Source organism: Magnolia sinica, chromosome 18 (assembly GCF_029962835.1).
Source record: "Magnolia sinica isolate HGM2019 chromosome 18, MsV1, whole genome shotgun sequence".
NCBI classification, from domain to species: Eukaryota; Viridiplantae; Streptophyta; class Magnoliopsida; order Magnoliales; family Magnoliaceae; genus Magnolia; species Magnolia sinica.
The window spans coordinates 69,380,917-69,403,128 of NC_080590.1; positions in this window are offsets into that span (position 1 = coordinate 69,380,917).

The following is a 22,212-nucleotide window of genomic DNA, read 5'->3' on the forward strand; positions in this document are numbered from 1 at the left end:
TTTTCAGGTTCTTCGACCAGTCTAAGGAGACCTTCGACCAGTCGAAGGTGACCTACGACCAGTCGAAGGAGACCTTCGACCAGTCGTAGAACGGTCAAAGCTTATCACGCCTGATTTTTCAAATATCTGTTATTGCTTCGACTAGTCGAAGAGTTCCCTAAACCAGTCGAAGACGCGATCTGCTCACCTATAAATAGTGCACGAATCTCAGAAGAAATCATCGAATTAATTAATCCATTCAAGCTAATCTTCGTCGAACTTCTAAGAGATAATTCTGTGCTCCATCTAAGCTAAGTGTGCTTATTTAATATTCTCTTTTCTTAGCTTTATTTAATTGATTTTGTTTCTGCTATTCCAATCTAATTTAATAAGAGGAATTGTTATTCCCTTTCTTTGGAATCAAAATCAATTAAGGCAAGCCCTATTTAGTTTAATTTAAAATCTATTAGAATTAGAACCATTGTAATTGAGTACTGGACATTGAACTTGGACATTCAATCATCTACTCGACTTTCTTCTGCGCTGCTACAACGAAGGAGATAATCAGGTATTTTACATTTAATTGTAAATTCCTTTCTGTTTTGGTTTCTTTCAAGATTTGCCAGAAAAATCTTATTGTATTGGTTATCTGAGGAGAGCCAGGAAAACTCAGAAGTGGGGTTTTTTTAATTGTGTAAGCCCACAGACAAAGACACAATTGTAAAGGTTTTGGGTGAACCTGGGAAAACCTATTTTGTTAGTGAACGCTAATATCCCCTGTGTGAGGATATTAGGAGTGAAGTAGCATTCTGTGTGGCTGTTGTTTAACAGTTGGTGAACACACAGGCGAACCACTATAATCCCTTGTGTTGTGGTTAAATGATTTATACTTCTGATCTTTAATTATTCTTTTGTGGGATGTATGTATGGTGGTGAATGTTGTAATCATTTAATTCAAGCATTGTGAGAATTTTGTAATAGTTTAGAATTTATTTTCTGCTATTCCTTTATCAACTTGATATTCAATTTCCTTTAAAAGTTGTTCCAGCAAGGTTGCCCTGCCATTTTTATGGTGTATGACTGTCCCTAGAACAATACATTTGTGATTACAATTTATTTCAATTCAGTTTGTATTTATTTCTGTATTCATCTTTGGTTTGAGATTTGATACAAAGATCTTTCTAGAAATAAGGTTGTCCTACCATAAACTCTGGTTTTTAGTGTAAGGTTATCCTTAGAACAACATTTGTATCAACCTCTCAAGATCTGAATTTTGAGGTTATTTTACTTTCTTGCATTGTGATTTATTTTGGCTATCATATTCTTTTTAATTCCGCTGTTATAAGTTCTATTTGGCATTGTCCTATTCACCCCCCCTCTAGGACATATAGCTAGGCCTTTTCAAGTGGTATCAGAGCCTAATAGCTCTTTTTTAATTCTTGGATTTAATTCCTGAGCTAACGATTTAAGTTATTTAAGATGTCAAATTTTGATAGCCTTTCAGCCACAAGGCCTCCACCCTTTGATGGCTCCAACTATGCCTATTGGAAAGCCAGAATGAGGATCTTCCTCAAATCAATGGATGAAAATGTGTGGCAAGCCACAGTGACTGAATGGAAACCTCCTATCATGGAAGTTACTGGGGTTGATGGTTCAAAATCTATGAAAGTCACACCATATTACCAATGGACCACTCTTCAGAAAAGTGAGAGTAGTGCAAATGCTAAAGCACTAAATGCAAGTACTTACGCACTATCACCGGATGAGTTCAAAAGAATCATTTCCTGTGATACTGCAAAGCAAGCTTAGGATATATTAGAAATGACACACGAGGGTACTACAATTGTCAAAAAATCTAAAGTCCAACTCCTCACAGCCAGATTTGAAGAAATTCATATGGAGGAAAATGAAATGTTTATGGACTTTTACACTAGATTGAATGATATTGTAAACTCAATGTGGGGTCTTGGCGATAAAATCCCAGAAAGTAAAGTGTGTGCAAAAATATTACGCTCACTTCCTGAACGGTTCAATTCTAAAGTAACCGCGATCCAGGAACTTCGTGATACGGATAATATGAGGGTAGAAGAACTAGTTGGTTCTCTACAAACCTACGAGTTAAACTTTAAAGCTCCTAAAGGTAAATCTATCGCACTAAAATCTTCTAAATATAATTCAGAAGAAATTTAGAAGATGATATGGCTCTTTTAGCTAAGAAATTTTACAAGATTTTCAAAAGCAAGAAAAGGGTTGATTTTCAAAAATCAAATGATAAAAAGAAGTTTAGACCCAAATCTCAAAATTTTTTGAAAGATAGTCAATGTTACAACTGTCAAGAATATGGGCACTTAGCAAATAGATGTCCTAAAAGGGACAAACCCAAGAAGAAGGGTATGTTGGCTACATGGGATGAATCATCTGATTCTGAAGGTTCTTCTGAATCAGAAGATTCTGAAACTGAGTCGGGCAATGAGGTTAAAGCTTTTATGACTCCAGCCAAATTCACATTTTTAGATAATGACTCAACAAGTGAAGAAAATCTGAGTAGTGAATGTGAAAATGAAGATGATCTTCAAGACGCTTACAATGCCCTATATAAGGAAAGTTGTAAAATTGCTGTCAAACTTAAACTTCAAAAAGAAAAGTTTTCTAAACTCAAAAAATGTTTTGAATCACTTGTCTTAGAAAAATCACAAATTTCATATTGTTTTGAAAAATCAAAATACGATTTGGAATTCAAAAACTCCCTAATTATTGATTTAAAATCTGAAATTGAGAAACTTAAAACTGAAGTATCTTCTCTTTTGAGTCTAAAGGACACATGGAAATATGCCCAAGGTGATCCAAAGTTAGAGAAACTTTTATCCGGATCAAGAAAATGTGGCGATCTATCCGGGTTGGGCTATGATAAAAATCTACCTCCTAAACAAAAGTATACTCCTCCTATGTTTGTTAAAGGAGAGTCCTCAAACTCAAAAGGAAAAAGTACTTATCAAGATTTTTCTAGAAATTCAAAAACTTTTCAAAAACCTAGAAGCAGCCATGTCAACTTTAATCAGAAACGAAATCCACTAGCTGAAAAGATAGTTGATTTACTCAAGGAGCTCTTAAAATCTAACTCTATAGGTCATTCCTATAAATATACACAAAAGAAGACCAACTATGTTCCTAAACCCAAAACAGTTATGAAATGGGTTCCTAAAGTTACCTACTTGGTTGCTCACACTGCTTTCAAAGCAACAAGTCATTCAAAGTGGTACCTAGACAGTGGATGCTCCAGGCATATGACAGGTGACAAAGCTTTATTCACGGATCTGAAAGATATGACTGATGGTTCAGTCACATTTGGTGATGGTAGCAACTGCAAGATTATAGGCCAAGGTACGGTTCAACTTTTTAATCTTCCTATGTTTAAAAATGTTTTATATGTTGAAGGCTTAAAACATAACTTGCTTAGTATATCTCAAATATGTGATAATAACCATAATGTTCGGTTTTCTAATCAAAGCTGTGAGATACTAAACAATAAGGGTTCTGTAATATTAACTGGATGTAGAACGTCTGAAAATTGCTATATTATTAGTGAATCCAGCTCATCTAATCAAACATGTTACATGGTCCATACAGACGAGACTGATTTATGGCACAAACGTCTTGGACATGTACATTATCAAAATTTATATAGATTGAGCAAACGAGAACTTATAAGAGGTTTACCCAAACTTCAAAAATTAGATAAAATATGTGGTGAGTGCCAGATAGGCAAACAAACAAAGAACTCACACAAAAAGGTGAATTCAAATACCACATCAAGACCACTCGAACTTCTCCACATGGATCTGATAGGACCTACCAGAACAGAAAGTCATGGTGGGAAAAAGTATATCCTGGTAATAGTTGATGACTTTACCAGATTCACTTGGGTAGTCTTCTTAAGGGATAAATCTGAAACCCTTGAAGAAGTGAGAAAAGTTTTCAAAAGGATTCAAACTGAAAAATCTTCTCAAATCAGTAAAATTCGTAGTGATCATGGATCTGAATTTGAGAATAGCAATTTTGAGAAGTTCTGTACCGACCAAGGAATATTACATGAATTCTCTGCTCCCAAAACTCCACAACAAAATGGAATTGTAGAAAGAAAGAATAGGGTACTTCAAGAAATGGCTAATGTCATGTTGAATAGCATGAAGCTCTCTAAAAATCTTTGGGTTGAAGCAACACAGCTTGCTATATTATTAACCGAGTCTACACTAGCAAAGATAATAATAAAACGGCTTATGAATTGTGGTTCAATAAAAAGCCTACTGTTAAATACTTTCGAGTTTTTGGCAGCAAGTGCTATATTTTACGTGATCGTGAAAATTTGGGCAAATTCAATACGAAGAGTGATGAAGGTATTTTTCTAGGATATTCCTTAAACAGACGAGTTTATAGGGTTCTGAACAAAAGGACTAGTGTGATTCAAGAATCCATTAATGTTGTCATTGATGATCACTTAAACACGCCAATTTCTAATTCAGATAATGATGAAGTACTAATCATTGATAAACCTGATACTTCATCGAATCAGACTGATTCTGAGTTGAGGACTGTTAAAGATCATCTAACCACACAAATTCTTGGAAACCCTCTCACCGGTGTTCGCACCCATAGACAACTTGAGGATATATGTAATTATGTATGTTTTACATCCCAAATAGAACCATCTAACTTAAAAGAAGCTCTTGCTGATGAGAACTGGATTGTTGCGATGCAAGAAGAACTCAACCAATTCGTAAGAAATGATGTTTGGTATCTCGTACCAAGACCTAAAGATAAACACATCATTGGAACAAAATGGATTTTCAAAAATAAGTCTGACGAGTGTGGAAATATAATTAGAAACAAGGCTAGACTAGTGGTACAAGGTTATACTCAAATTGAAGGGATTGATTTCGATGAAACTTTTGCACCAGTAGCACGTCTTGAATCTATCAGACTATTTATATCCATTGCATGTTTTAGAAAGATAAAGATCTATCAGATGGATGTGAAAAGTGCTTTTCTAAATGGCGATTTACATGAAGAAGTCTATATTGAACAGCCAATGGGTTTTGAAGATTCCAAAAATACTGATTATGTATATCGGCTTAAAAAGGCACTTTATGGATTAAAACAAGCACCTAAGGCATGGTATGAGAAACTAACGAAATTTCTTTTAAGTCATAATTTTCAAATGGGATCTATTGATAAAACTCTGTTTGTTAAAAAACATAATGATCATATCTTAATGGTGCAGATTTATGTTGATGATATCATTTATGGATCAACTTGTACTGACTTGACTACTGAGTTTGCAGATTTGATGAAATCACAGTTCGAAATGAGCATAGTTGGGGAATTGACTTATTTTCTTGGATTGCAAGTAAAGGAACAACCTGAAGGAATATTCATTTCTCAATCTAAGTATGCTTTGAATCTAATCAAGAGATTTGGATTTGAGAATGGCAAGAATTTCGATACTCCTATGAGTACTACCCTGAAACTCTCAAAAGACTCTAATGGTAAAAATGTTGACTCAAAACTTTATCGGAGTATGATTGGTAGTTTGTTATATTTAACTGCTAGTAGACCTGATATTTCTCTAAGTGTTGGTATTTGCGCAAGATATCAATCTGATCCAAAAGAATCTCACTTGATTACTATCAAGCGAATTATTAGATATGTCACAAGTATTGTAAATCTCGGTCTCTGGTATCCTCATGAGACCAGTGTCCAATTAGCTGGGTACTCGGATGCTGACTGGGCTGGTAATCTAGATGATAGAAAATCAACCAGTGGTGGTTATTTTTACATTAGAAATTGTCTAGTTTCCTGGTTTAGTAAGAAACAAAATTCTATATCACTTTCAACAGCTGAAGCTGAGTATATCGCAGCTGGTAATGCATGTACACAGCTTGTTTGGATGCAACGAATGCTAAGTGATTATGGAATTAAACAGGATTCTATGTTATTATATTGTGATAATTCCAGTGCGATAAATATTTCAAAAAATCCTATTCAGCATTCTCGTACTAAGCACATTGACATTAGATTTCATTATATAAGGGAATTAGTAGAAGAAAAAGTTATATCTCTAGAATATATTCCCACCGAAGATCAACGAGCTGACATTTTCATAAAAGCTCTCGATAAAAACAGGTTCAAAAAGATAAAATTTGATCTTGGCATATGCATTTTAAAACGATTATTTATGCCTACTTGTATTATAGTGTATATATTTGCTAGATTGAATTCCAATTTTTGTATAATTTGCAAGAAATATGAATTTTTGGACATTCTTCAACCTGTCGTGAGTATACTCGACCAGTCGACCTTCGACCGGTCGTAGATATCCACGACCAGTCGTAGAACTCGGGAATCTCTTAAAATTCAGAGATTTTTGCTTTCTTCCTCATTCCATTTTTTTTTCTCTAAGGAGCTGACTTCCACTTGTCGAACCCATCTTTCATGTTCTTCAAGGTTAGTGTTCCAAATCACGTTTTTCTTGCATATTTGTGTCTAGATTGTTTACTTTTCTAGCTTGAAGCTTTCTATTTTGGATTTCATTGAGATTTGGGGTTTGGATTTTGAAAAATCTGTTTTGAGTAAACCCACTTCTCAATCCTTTACAACTTCTTAATTCCTTGATATCCTTATTGCAAATGGCTTCTAGAGGTAGAAAAACTACTTCCCGTGGTCCTTCTTCTTCCTCCAGATCATCCATTATCTCTAAGCGTCATTTTCTTGTTCCCAATGATGATCCATCATATGTTAGGGACATTAGATTACGTAATGTTATTGTTGAACATCCTGTTGATGTTAATCATATTGCTCCTTTTGACATCCTTCCTATGCTTGAAGCTGTAGGTTGGGTTAACTTATTACATTGGGGTGGGCCTGCATACCGGTCCATTGCCCAATGTATTAGTGCTTTCTCACAGGATAATTTAACTTTTAAAATATCTACTAGAGAAGGGCCTTTTGACATTGATCGTCATTTAATTTTAGCCCTTATGGACATTCTTGTGAATGATGAGGGTATTCCTCTCCATAACTTAACTGATAAACCCTCAATGTCTGAAAAACGCATGCTCACTAGAGATTTGTGCAACATGGATGTTCAATGGACACAAAAAGGGAATGCGCTTCCCGCAAGGTATTTGTTACCCAAGTATAGAATTCTCCACAAAATCTTTGTGTCTAATCTGTATCCTCGTTCGGGTAATAAAACTGACTTGACTTCGTTTATGGTTCGTGTTATCCATGCTATTTCCAATGGTACTCAAATTTGTTTACCATCCTTAATCTGTCATTTCATTCTTCAGTTTAGACTCCATCCTGGTCATAGTGACATTCCTTTTGCCTATTTAATGACTGTATTGGCTACACTTATGTTAGTCGATATGCCGGTTGATGAGGCACTAATCCATCATCTGATCTTCAACAATACTAATATCAATAAGATGAAGCTGGATCTACTTCCTGAACAAGGTGGTGGTAGTGGTGGTGGTGGTCATGAAATAGCTGGTGATGACATTAATATGGATGACATTTTTGAGGAACTGGATTCTGACTCAACAAATGATCCAAATTTTGAACCATCTGATGTTGATGCTCGTCTTAGTGCATTAGAGGATAAAGTTGAGAATATAAATGTAAAGATGGAAAACATGTCTGTTGCTCATGATTTACAATTCAAGAACATGCACAAATATCTTAGGCGATTGAACAAAGGCATGCACCAACTTGATCCCTCTATTCCTGCTCCGTCATCTGGTTCTGGTTCTGACTAGTTTATATGAGACTTTTGGTCTGTAATAACTTTATAACTTAGCACTTGGTTGACTGATTTTGAGTTGGATACTATCTATGTTTTATGCTGGATATTTATTCTATGTGAAGCTATGTTGAGTATCTCTATCACTGTTTTGCTATACTCTCATAACTCCCCATGTTTACTCTCATATATCTTTTATTTAGTTCTCCTTTATTGTTGTTTCCTTTGTCATATTGTGACAAAAAGGGGGAGAATGGTTTGTTCTTAACGATGTGATTGTGAGAGGAGTAGCATTGGTTATGTTACTCAGGGAGAGTATGTTTGAACTAGTTGAATGAAACTGGTTGAATGTTGAATGTTGAATATTGAATATTGATTTGCAGGTAAGCTAGTTTATATGACCCGGTTCATAACTCTTTAACCAGTTGTTTTACTTTATGTTTATCTTGGTTATGTGTTTTGTCACTAATTTGACAAAGGGAGAGATTGTAAGTGCTATAGTTTATATCCCTGTCTGTTGTCAAATTTGTGGTGCCAAAATCACTGTTATATATAACTTGCATAAGTGAAGCTCTCTCAAGGATCAACATTCATAAACAAGCTAAGCACACAACAAGCAAAGCTCACAAGTACAAGGATCAACAAGACAACACTCAAGCTGCAAGACTTCAAGAAGAGTACAAGGCAGTTTGTAAAGAACTTAAGACACTTTCAAGATTGAGCTACATCAAGATTTCAAGATTGAACTACATCAAGACTTCAAGGCTCATACTTCAAGGTCACTAGTTCCTAATGTTTCAATGTCCTTACTTCATGGTTGAGGTTTGACTGACCTTAGGTTGACCTTAGAAGTAGGTCACTTTGGATACATAAATCGAATGTTTATTTTACATAAGTTTGGTCTGTTCTTCGACTAGTCCTAGGCCTTCTTCGACTAGTCCTAGAGTTGCTTCGACCAGTCTAAGAAATTCCTCGATCAGTCGTGAGTTTGTTATAAATTTCGGATAAAATCTTTTAGACTTCGACTAGTCCAGGAATCTGTTCGACCAGTCGAAGGAACAGTGTCGACTACATCTTCGACCAGTCAAAAATCTTCGACTCAAAATCCAGCGATGTTTTTCAGGTTCTTCGACCTGTCGGAGACCACTCGAAGGTGACCTACGACTAGTCGTAGGGCTACGACCATCGTAGAACGGTCAAAGCTTATCACGCCCGATCTGTTCAAATATTCATTATTGCTTCGACTAGTCGAAGAGTTCCCTAAACCATCGAAGACACGATCCGCTCACCTATAAATAGTGCACGAATCTCAAGAAATCATCGAATTAATTAATCCATTCAAGCCAATCTTCGTCGAACTTCTGAGAGATAATTCTGTGCTCCATCTAAGCTAAGTGTGCTTATTTAATATTCTCTTTCCTTAGCTTTATTTAATTGATTTTGTTTCTGCTATTCCAATCTAATTTGATAAGAGGAATTGTTATTCCCTTTCTTTGGAATCAAAATCAATTAAGGCAAGCCCTATTTGGTTTAATTTAAAATCTATTAGAATTAGAACCATTGTAATTGAGTACTGGACATTGAACTTGGACATTCAATCATCTACTCTGATTTGGTTCTACAACGAAGGAGATAATCAGGTATTTTACATTTAATTGTAAATTCCTTTCTGTTTTGGTTTCTTTCAAGATTTGCCAGAAAAATCTTGTTGTATTGGTTATCTGAGGAGAGCCAAGAAAACTCAGAAGTGGGGTTTTTTAATTGTGTAAGCCCACAGACAAAGACACAATTGTAAAGGTTTTGGGTGAACCTGGGAAAACCTATTTTGTTAGTGAACGCTAATATCCCCTGTGTGAGGATATTAGGAGTGGAGTAGCATTCTGTGTGGCTGTTGTTTAACAGTTGGTGAACACACAGGCGAACCACTATAATCCCTTGTGTTGTGGTTAAATGATTTATACTTCTGATCTTTAATTATTCTTTTATGGGATGTATGTATGGTGGTGAATGTTGTAATCATTTAATTCAAGCATTGTGAGAATTTTGTAATAGTTTAGAATTTATTTTCTGCTATTCCTTTATCAACTTGATATTCAATTTCCTTTAAAAGTTGTTCCAGCAAGGTTGCCCTGCCATTTTTATGGTGTATGGCTGTCCCTAGAACAATACATTTGTGATTACAATTTATTTCAATTCAGTTTGTATTTATTTCTGTATTCCTCTTTGGTTTGAGATTTGATACAAAGATCTTTCTAGAAATAAGGTTGTCCTACCATAAACTCTGATTTTTGGTGTAAGGTTGTCCTTAGAACAACATTTGTATCAACCTCTCAAGATCTGAATTTTGAGGTTATTTTACTTTCTTGCATTGTGATTTATTTTGGCTATCATATTCTTTTTAATTCCGCTGTTATAAGTTTTATTTGGCATTGTCCTATTCACCCCCCCTATAGGACATATAGCTAGGCCTTTTCACATTTCCCTCTAACTATGAGCATGCTATCCTGTTACCGATAAAAGAGAACTAGATTTGACATTGCAACCTATATAGTCACAAGAATCAGTAATGATATTTAGTGTCCCTTGTGGACGGATGATAAATGATATTGGAATAGAAGAAAAGGTGTAATCTATGGGGATTGCAGGTGAGGAAGATACTGTAGCAAATAGTAATAGTTATGTCGAATCCAAGCTACTGGTTGAGGATCATTCCTCTGTTTTAGAAGGCCAAAACCCAGATGCTCTTCCTATTAAGCAAGTTGGTCATCCCCTGACAATTGCTGTAGGAGATGGTGGTAACTTGGCTGCGGTGGAGATGGAAGAGAAAGCGATGGATGAGGTTAATTAGACTCAAATAGCTGCAAGGAACATAGAAAAGGTGATGACCGATGAGGTTGATCAAATTCAAATGGCCACTCATTCTACATCAGATGTGGCTGGAGACACGAAATGCAAAAATATCGATCCAGCTACTGGGATCGATGCTGTTCCAAATGAGAAGGCCATGAAATCAGATGGAAAGCTAGTGGAAACCATTGCGAGTTCTGAACAGGAAAGCATAGAACTGGATAGTGAGAGAGTGCTTCGATGCGTGAGTGTGCAGATGCTGAAAAAAAAACTTGCTGTTAACCGTTCGATGTTCTCAGAATTTGACAAAACGATTGATTCAACATTCTCTTCATAATCTTAAAGGTCCATCAATGTTTTCTTCACAATATCCACGGCCCATGAAACAAAACCCTAAAATCCCCAAATCCCCAATTTGTAAAATCAGAAAAACCCAAATTCAGGGTCCACATTCAAATCTGTAAGCCCTAAAATCCCCAAATCTCTAAATGAGGGTCCATATTTGAATTGAAAATCCAAAAATTACTAAATCCCCAAATTCATAAATCAACATTGAGATGAGAGAGAGAGAGAAATACCTCGTCGAGAGAAATACCTCGTCGTCGAGGATGGGCAGGGAGGGAGAGAGAGAGAGAGAAGTGGAGCCATCCGAACGAGTCCCTCACGCAGTCGAGGATGGGCAGGGAGCGAGAGAGAGAAGTGGGGAGAAGTTAGAGAGAAAGGAGCGAGAGAAGATAGAGAGAGAATTGGCGTGCGAGAATAAAAAACACAGCGGGCGGGCTCTTTTGTTTTTTGTGCGCGCGGCTGCCAAATTGAGATGAACGGTTATGTTAGGGGCTCCGTGTGGCCCACCATGATGTATGTCATTTATCTATGCCTTCTATTCAATTCAAAGAATTATTTAGGGATTTATCCCAAAAAATGAGGCAAATAGAAGACTCAAATGGACCACACCACAAATCAACAAAAGACACTTAATCTCCATTGTTTACTATGGTGTGGTCCACTTGAGCTTTAACTTTATCTAATTTTTGAGCTAACACATTAAAATGATCTGTCAAAATGGATGGACGGCTTAGATTGAACACAAAAATTGTGGTGGCCCCCCATAGAACTTCTAAGAGACCATCAATAGGAGTAAAGGCTACGGATGATTAGAGCATAGAGCTATGGATTTAATCCGTAGTAAAATAGCTACGGTTTATATCTGTAGCTAAAGACTCCAATCATCCGTAGCCTTTGCTCATTTTTTTGGTAGTGTAAATACGGCTAACGATATTCATGAACTCATCAGGAATTGTATATTGCATTGAATCCTTAGCATATGATATATGGCTCTTTATGACTCCTCATTTGCATAGCTGATCTACATTACTTCCTTAATATATGATATTGGCTTATTATGTTTTTACATCGCATATCCTTGATATGGTTGATAGCATTCATGGACTTACCAGTATGTTTCCGCATTACTCTGTTATTATACAATTTATGGATTGACAGTATTTCCGCTTACCCTGATATCGTTTGATTTATGGTATTATATTGCATACTTGGCACTTACCTTATGTACACACTTTCACCACCCTCTAAGCTTTCTATAAGCTTATGCATGATAGATGCGTGCAGCTGGTGTTAGGTTGCAACAGCATTGAGCTTGGAGTATGCAGCGGTCTTATTAAGCATTGATTTTCGACATGTATTTTCCTTTCAGTACTATATTCAAAGTTTATATTAGTGGATATGTGATGATGATGTTGATTTTGTGATTTGGGTAAACTTGTGGTTATGCTTCTTATGAGATAAATGTACATTGGAAAAATCCTCCTTGTAGGATCCCAAGATCGGAACCTGGCATATGAGCACTGGGAACCGAGAATGGGGTATTACGGAGGCTGTCGGCACCAGATTCGGCGATCGGGATTCCTATGAATTTGATTTCTGACTTTGGGACGTGATATTTATGCTCTTCACAGAGTAAGGGTTAACACACAGCACCCCCATGTACTCTCCCATTGGAGGCCTCCTATGAGGACTTGAAAGGGGTGAGAAGCACTTTTGACTCAATCCTATAAAAGGAATGATCAAAAGGGTCTCTAGACTCTAATGACTTACAGATAAATAGGTGAGCCCTATTTAGCACGTTAATGAAGATCTCCTCCTTTGATGATGAAGAATCTTCAGCTCCCTTGAACCACAACACAAATGATGCTCCAATGTAAGGCAACGGGTTGGGTCAAGGTTATGTTGGAATCCTACTCTATTAAATGTTTTCCTATATTAGAAATAGAGTGAGTCTAAGCATCTATGCATTCAAGGTATCCCAGCTCAATGATTTTCCATTAAGGTGGTAGTTGGAGGATCCTTGAATGCGGAAGTTCATTCCTCAATCCACTCTATTGAATATCAATGATGAGGGTGGATTGGAGGATGAACTCCTATGAGAGAAAAAGGCTTAGGGTAGGAAATCTAAATTAAACACTTAAAAGCTCTATCTATTTTCTCTATAAATAACCAAAGGCAAGCTCTCATTAAATAGGCAAAAAGTTCCAACAAAAATAAAACAGTTATATTTTTGATAGAGTTCGATATCATTGAGCAAGCTTTGGTCTCATCGAGCTTATACTCACGATAATGTCGAATGGCCGCTTAATGACATGAACTCAATTTGTCAGACGCTTTTGAACCTTTTTGCCAACTGGTCGAGGATATCGAATATGCTTCGATGTCATCGGATTTTGAACTCTGATTTCATTGACGCATGCTTCGATTCCTCAACATTTGAAAAATGTGAGAGCAATCTTGCCTTTAAAACTTTACAGGTATTGCTATGATCGAGCACCCCTCAATATCATCTGATTTTGACTGTTGATGGTATCGATCACACTTTCGATTCATCGATCTTTTTTAAGGCATTTTCCTATAAGCTTGTTGGACAGTTTGTGTCCTATTTCGATAATATCAACCTTATCTCAATATGATCGACATTTGAATATCAATATCATCAAGTGATCCTCGATATTGAAAGAATTTACCTGAAAGCTTGCTGGTCAGATTTGTGTCCCAATCCGATATCATCAAAGGTTCGTCAATATCATCGAGGTTCCAATTTAGAGGATATCGAGGCTCTCTTCGAGATATCGAAAATCACATGATTTTCCTTAACTACATATTGGACGCAAACTGATTTGATGTCGATTTTATCGAGCCGTCTCGATGAACTCCAGATTTAAAAGCCGATGATATCGAGAATTCCATCGATTCATCGATAATTCAGTCCAGGATTCTTTGTGGTTGCTTGACATCTGAAGTCCTCATTTCGATAGTATCGAGTTAGTTTCGAGGACATCGATAATGTAGGTTGATTTCATTGAACCACTTATTGATAAATTGACAAAGGCAGAAAACTTAGAGATTTTTCTGATTTTACAAAATAGTTTTCTCACCTTAAACCTTAAGTTGTTCTATCCATTTTTAAGGGTTTTATATACTTGGTGTTTTGGGACAGGGGATGTGAGGCTAAGTTTACCTTTGACGAGTTCGGGCACACATCTGTTTAAGGCAGACGCTTAAATGATCTTCCTATGGGGCTCACTTGTCTGGCTGACTCAACACTCATGTTAATTGACAAACCAGGGCACTTTCAATCTCCCCTTTTGTCAATTACGTGACAAAACACCTGAAGTCCTAGAATAACATCATAACCAACACCCTAAATTGTGTGTACATAATTCTTTACACAATTTTACAATACTATTGTAAGTTTAAGCACACAAGTATGTAGCTGCTCCCCCTGTCTTCATGCAGCTACTCCCCCTAACACCTATACCACCATTCATACATAGATACACACAATTTTCTCCGTGGTGGGATTTGTTCTCCCCCTTTTTGTCAGTCATTGGCAAATGGCAGTATAGCAATACTAGTTGACTGAAGTTGTAGCTTAAGGATATGTGAGAAATAATAGAGATCTAGATATTACCATACATACCAGATACGTCTCTAAAAATGCATAATTAGAAAAAGATAGATGTATAACATAGAACGACATCTTTATTTGCATGGAAACCATGTATCATACCGGGTCAAAGGAGAGCTATGATTTAACATAAAATAGTAGCATAACTTTAAATGACATAGATCACATATCAATTCTCAATTGTTAAGAAATATGCAGGAGAAGACAATCACAATTCATACCAGCATTTCGCATAATTGAGTGTAGAGAGACATGGTAGCAAAGATATATGAATTATCACACAGCCAACAACAAAAATATCCAAAATAAAAAAACCACCCAAGCTTGGCAGTATTTCATCATCCATCCCAAACCAACACAACCAAACATCTAGCCCAACCATGGGATTACAAAAATACTAGTATTTTCCTCATGAAGAGGATATCCATAAACCACACCAAAAAGAACTGTTAGACTTTTCATGTTAGGTAGCCATCACATACACTCATAAATACACTTAGGCCATCCAAAAAGATATTCATGCCCTAAGCACTCCATGGATAGTCTAGGTATGTGATGAGGAAACAGAAACACTACAGATTATGAAAGCTTGTGTGTGCATAGTGCTAGGGTAATGAGTCTAGAATTTGTTCTATAGTACATTGCAGAGCCATCATCATACGCTTAATTTTTGAAAGATGGGCTTCACAATTGTCAAGACGTTCCATCATGTGAGATTGTCCATTGAGAATATGTTCTGCAAGATCTTGTTCTGTGAATGCCTTGATGATATTGACCGGGTCGAAGCTGTGCGCAGGATTTCCCTTCCCTGAGGCTTGATTGATTAGATACCCATGAAACACGTTGTCAATAATATTCAAATTGCAAATGTTTTCGTAATTGAACCAGGCATAAGGGTGCGGGGAATCATTTACAGGAGGCAACCCAACATGTCGGGAAAGCTTGGACTGACATGGGAACGGAAGGGTAGTGATGTTTTTTTCTGTAGCAACACGAATTAACTGTTGTAGAACAAGAGTGGGTAGACACACTTGAATACCTTAATGAACATCGTACATGATGTTGAGAATGTATGGAGAGAGCTTGTTCCCAGAAACTTCACAGGGGTAGACATTTCTACTGAAGATGCTGTGAAGTATTTTATAGAAGGGATCAAGGTGCTTAACATGAAGAAAGTTCTTCACATTTCTGGGTATTGTCGCATCGTTACATAATGCTCGAGTAACTTCTCCCCATACTCTAAGACCGTTCATGTTCCGTTCGGTTACAGGTATCCCAGTGGCTTCTACACCTACCAGATGACCTATCGGTCTAGGAGTGATGTGCTCAGTCCTATTCATGACAGTGACTGAAATGAGTGGGGGATTATTCTCAACATTGTAGATTAAGTTTAGAAACTAATGTACAAGATCATACTGAAATTTCTCTCTAAAATTTACGATATTGCCCCACCCAATCGTTTCCAGGAGATTGATGATCCCAAAGGGTTCACCGCACTTACTATGAACAGCTCATTCTGCCATGATTTCTAAGTCTGAAGATGAAGATGAGGCAGTTGAGTTTTTCTTACCTTTCTTGCGCTCAGTTGAGTCACCTTGTAAGGGAAACAGATCCCTTGTCTTTAGGCATTGTTGCTTTGAATGAAAGGAGACTCGGATTCAACTAGCCAAGATAAAGAAAATGCTTTGGAAGATGAAATGCCAAAGTGAGATGGAGAAAGAAGACAAGTGAAACCCTTTTCCCACTCGCCCGACTTTTATCGAGTGGTGAACTTTGATATCATCGAAGTTGGATTCGATGATATCGATGTCTCATCCAATGTTATCGAAGAGATCTTCGATACCATTTTTTTTAACATGTGACGCTTCAGTTTCTGAACAGACGTCGATGATATTGATATATAATCAATATGATCGAGAATTAGTCCGATTCATTGTTGCTTTGAATGAAAGGAGACTCGGATTCAACTAGCCAAGATAAAGAAAATGCTTTGGAAGATGAAATACCAAAGTGAGATGGAGAAAGAAGACAAGTGAAACCCTTTTCCCACTCGCCCGGCTTTTATTGAGTGGTGAACTTTGATATCATCGAAGTTGGATTCGATGATATCAACATGTCTCATCCAATGTTATCGAAGAGATCTTCGATACCATTTTTTTTAACGTGTGACGCTTCAGTTTCTGAACAGACGTCGATGATATTGATATATATTCAATATGATAGAGAATTAGTCTGATTCATCAACTGACTTATCGAAGAGAGAAAGTATGTCATTGATTTTGGGCACTTTGATGTTCTTTCATATATGCATATCATAGAATATTCTCATATCAGCATGTATACAATAAAAAAAATCTTTACAAAAAGTTGTAATCATCAAACTTATAAACATCAATAATGTTTATGCTCAAAAAGAAGTTCCTCAGGTATAGTAACCTCTGATATATCATGATAATCATAAAAAATGCATCATTTCCCTGTATTCATTCAGACTTAGATGCTTCATCCAGACTTAGATGCTACAGCCTGGATATGTTTTCTATGCTTAATTGTTATTAAGCATATGGATCAAACCTTCCATTTCCTTCAATGACATAACGGTGGTCACTGGTGTGAAGACCCTTTATAACGGATTTTCCTGATAAGTCAAGGATCTTGCACTTTAGTTTGTCAAAGGTAACCACACATTGTTTGTCACATATTTGAGAGATTCTTATCAAATTGTGAGTCAGTCCCTTTATGCAAAAAGAATTTTCATTTTTTAGCATCTCTATTCCTTCTATGGTTCCACACCCTACTACTTTAGTAGTGCTTCCATCACCATAAGTGACTATTCCATCTTCAAGATCTGAATAATTTGGGAGAAGGGATTTGTCACTTGTGCCATGTCTTGAGCACCCACTATCTAGATACCATTTAGTACTATTGCTTGTTGAATGATTTGAGTGAATAACAAGATAATTTTTCTTTTTTTTCACTACCCATTTTGTGACTGGATTTCTTATTATGGTAGTTTCTGCTTCATTAAGGATTTTGGTAGGCATGTTGGGTAACTAAACCATTATTCCTTATTTCATAAATTCATTTGTTTTCTAATTTAGTTCAGTCACCTAATTCAATAGCTCCTTCATTCTCTTGGTCATTTTGGGTGGAGATGGATGAGTTTCTTTTGCCATATTGTTTAGTGGACTCTTGGCATTCTGTATTGATTTTCTGGTTTGTCTGTATTTACCATTATGATTCAGACTGGAATTAGATTGAGTCCACCTTGAAGTAATACATTCAAATTTGAAATGGCCGGAGTCTCCACATGAATGACAGATAGAAGTAGCTTTTATTTTACTTCCTGATGCAGCTGATTTCTCAACCATTGGTGCTGTAGTTTTAAATTTTGATTTGAATTTGTCATATCCTAATCCACTCTTGTCTCTTCTAGGTTTCCCCATTCCTAAGAGTTTTTCTAATTTTTCACTACTTTGGGAGAATTTATAATTCAGTTCAACAGATTTTCTGGATTTCTCTACATCAAACATGAGTGTGTGATTTTCATTCTTTAGATACACATTTTCTTCTTTCACTAGATATATCTGTTTAGTCAGTTTTGATGATTCAGATTTGAGGGACAGATTGGTTCTTTCCAGCTTATCATTTTCAGAGTGGTATTGCTGTAGATCATTGATTAGGTGTGTATTGTCTTCTGAAGTTTTATCTAGATCCATTTGTAGCAATTTATTTTTATTTTCACTAATCCCAAGTCTTTTAAGGATATTGATGCTATGGATATAAAGTTGATTATAGGCATCTTGCAGTTTATCCTTCTCTTCATCTTCTTCTTCTTTCTCTGTTTCCTCATCATCCGATGGGAATGATTCAGTGGCTTGAGGTTCTTTGATTTTCTCAGTTTATATGGGAATGCTGGAGGCTGTAGAGACCATGAGAATTTTCAGGAATTTTTGGTCTCCATCACTCTCTGAGTCACTACATTCTGAATTTGACTCTTCAATGTCATCCCATGTGGCTGTCATTACCTTTCCTTTGGTTTTCCTATTTGGGCATTCAGTGAATAGGTGTCCAAACTTTCGGCAAGTGTAGCACTGTGGTTCTTTGGACTTTTTACCAGATTTACTTGTAAAGTGTTTGTTGTCCAACTGTCTTCCTTTAAATGGTCGGCCACATTTTCTATGGAAGAATTTTCTGAACCGTTGAGCCAACAGAGCCACTTCCTCATCTTCATTCTCTCTTTCACTTTCATCTTCCTCATTTGTATTATTCTTTAAAGTTTTGAGGACTGTATTTTTGGGTTTAGGAGTTTGCTTGAAGTGTAGTTCAAATGTTTGTAGGGAACTTACGAGGTCTTCTACTTTCATTTCATCCATTTTCTGCACTCTTAATGATTGTAACTTTTGAGTTAAACCATTCCGACAAGGATCGTAGAATTTTCCTACAGATTTTTGAAACCAAAACTTTTTCTCCTAATCCACCCATGGAGTTGCAGATGATGTTTAGTTTCGTGAAAAACTCCATAAAGGTCTCATGCTCTTCCATTCTGAGAGTTTCAAACTGTGATGTTAGGAGTTGCAGTTTAGATCTTTTCACTGCGCTGGTTCCCTCAGGAGTTGTTTCCAACAAGTCCCATGCTTCTTTAGCAGTTCCACACATACTAATTTGATTGAAGACTTCTTGGGACACAGCACAGTAGATAGCATTCATTGCTTTAGCTTCAAAGGTTTGTTTTTCTTTATCGAATGTTGTCCACATTTCTTTGGATTTTGGTTTGATGGTAGTTGTGCCATTTTCAAGTACTATTTGTTTGGTTGGCGGCACACATCCTTTTTCAACAATATTCCAAACATCATGATCCAAAGATCTCAGAAAGTAATGCATCCTAGCCTTCCAGTACGCATAATTTGATCCATCAAATACAGGAGGACTAGTTACAGATGAGACCTTTCGTTTGGCCATATTACCAACTTCAATCAAGATTACTCTCTAGGTGGTGACGCCCTTAAGAGAGACCGCTCTGATACCAATTGAAATTGTGATAATGACCGCTCTAGTTGAAGTGGGAATATACCAAGATGTTGTAGAGGGGGGTGAATAGGACTTTTTAAAATTTTATGATGATTTAAAACCTATCAACCTTATCCTGCACTAATATGTAAATAGCAGGATTTCTTCAATGTAACTCTATTGGCTTCCAAGCCAAATAAAGGATCCAATCATAAGACTATTCAAAACATAAGCAAGATGTATAACATAGTTCATGATGGATGTGACTATGTGTGTGAGATGTGATTCTGATTAGTTCTAGGTAATCATGTAAACATGCATTATGAGAACATTCAGAGAAATCACACAAGTAGTAAAAGTAAATAGCAATCCCAAATATAGTCATTTTTATAGTGGTTCGACTATGTATCTACTCCACTTCCGACAGAAGCACTCAACCCTTGAGTGTACCGGATCTCACAAACGGAGGTTTCAAATCAGGTTCACCTCAAACCAATACAACCTACACAAGGCTGACTCTAAGACCTACACAAGGCACCTAACATGTCTCCACGAGACATAAGTTTATACCCCACACAGGAGCAAGGGTCAACATACAACACTCAAATTTTAGGCCACACAGGCCAACGATCTACACAAGGAACCTAACAGTTTATGCCCTACACAAGAGCAAGGGTCAACACACAGCACCTAGGTTTTAGACCACATAGGTCAATAACCTACACAAAGGACCTAAGTTTATGCTCTCCATGGAGCAAGGGTCAACACACAGCACCCCCACGTATTCTCCCATCGGAGGCCTCCTATGAGGACTTGAAAGGGGTGAGAAGAACCTTTGACTCAATCTTACAAAAAGAATGATCAAAAGGGTCTCTAGACTCTAATGACTTACAGATAAGTAGGTGATCACGTTGATGAAGATCTCCTCCTTTGATGATGAAGAATCTTCGGCTCCCTTGAACCACAACACAAATGATGCTCCAATGAAAGGCGAAGGGTTGGGTCAAGGTTATGTTGGAATCCTACTCTATTAAATGTTTTCCTATATTAGAAACAGAGTGAGTCTAAGCATCTATGCATTCAAGGTATCCCAACTCAATGATTTACCATTAAGGTGGTAGCTGGAGGATCCTTAAATGCGGAAGTTCATTCCCCAATCCACTCTATTGAATATCAATGATAAGGGTGGATTGGAGGATGAACTCCCATGAGAGAAAAAGGCTTAGGGTAGGTAATCTGAATTAAACACTCAAAAGTTCTATCTATTTTCTCTACAAACAACCAAAGGCAAGCTCTCATTAAATAGGAAAAAAGTTTTAACGGAAATAAAATAGTTATATTTTTGACAGAGTTCGATATCATCGAGCGGGGTTCGATTTCATCAAACGTATACTCTCGATAACGTCGAATGGCCACTCAATGACATGAACTCAATCTGTCAAACAGTTTTGAACCTTTTTGCCAACCAGTCGAGGATATTGAATATGCTTCGATGTCATCGGATTTCGATCTTCGATTTCATCGACACATGGTTTGATTCCTCGACATTTGAAAAATGTGAGAACTATCTTGCCTTTGAAACTTAACAAGTATTGTTATGATCGAGCACCCCTTAATATCATCTAATTTTGAATGTCGATGATATCGATCACAGTTTTGATTCATCGATCTTTTTTAAGGAATTTTCCTATAAGCTTGTTGGACAGTTTGTGTCCTATTTTGATGATATCGACCTTTTCTCGATATGATCGATATTTGAATATCGATATCATCGAGTGATCCTCGATACGTGAAAGAATTTACCTAAAAGCTTGCTGGTCAAATTTGTGTCCCAATCTGATATCATCAAAGGTTCGTCGATATCATCGAGGTTTGAATTTCGAGAATATCGAGGCTCTCTTCGAGATATCGAAAATCACATGATTTTCCTTAACTGCATATTGGACACAAATTGATCTAATATCAATTTTATCGAGCCGTCTTGATGAACTCGAGATTCGAAAGCCGATGATATCAAGAATTCCATCGATTCATCGATAATTCAGTCCAAGATTCTTTGTGGTTGCTGGACATCTGAAGTCCTCATTTCGATAATATCGAGTTAGTTTCGAGGATATCGATAACATAGGTTGATTTCATCGAACCACTTATCGATAAATCGACAAAGGCAGAAAACTTAGAGATTTTCTTGATTTTACAAAATAGTTTTCTCACCTTAAACCTTAAGTTGTTTTATCCATTTTTAAGAGTTTTATATACCTGGTGTTTTAGGACAGGGGATGTGAGGCTAAGTTTACCTTTGATGAGTTTGGGCACACATCGTATTGAGGCAAACGTTTAAATGATCTTCCTATGGGACTCACATGTCTGGCTGACTCAACACTCACGCTAATTGACAAACTAAGGCACTTTCATATTTGAGACCCATGGATGTAGCCCATTGTGCTGTATTTGAGGCCCATGATGTGGCCCACTGTGATGCATTTGAGGCCCATGGATGTGGCCCATTGTAATGTATATGAGGCCCTTATATTGAAGCCCAATGTGATGTATATATATGGCACATACGATGAGGCCCATTATGATGTATGAGAGGCCC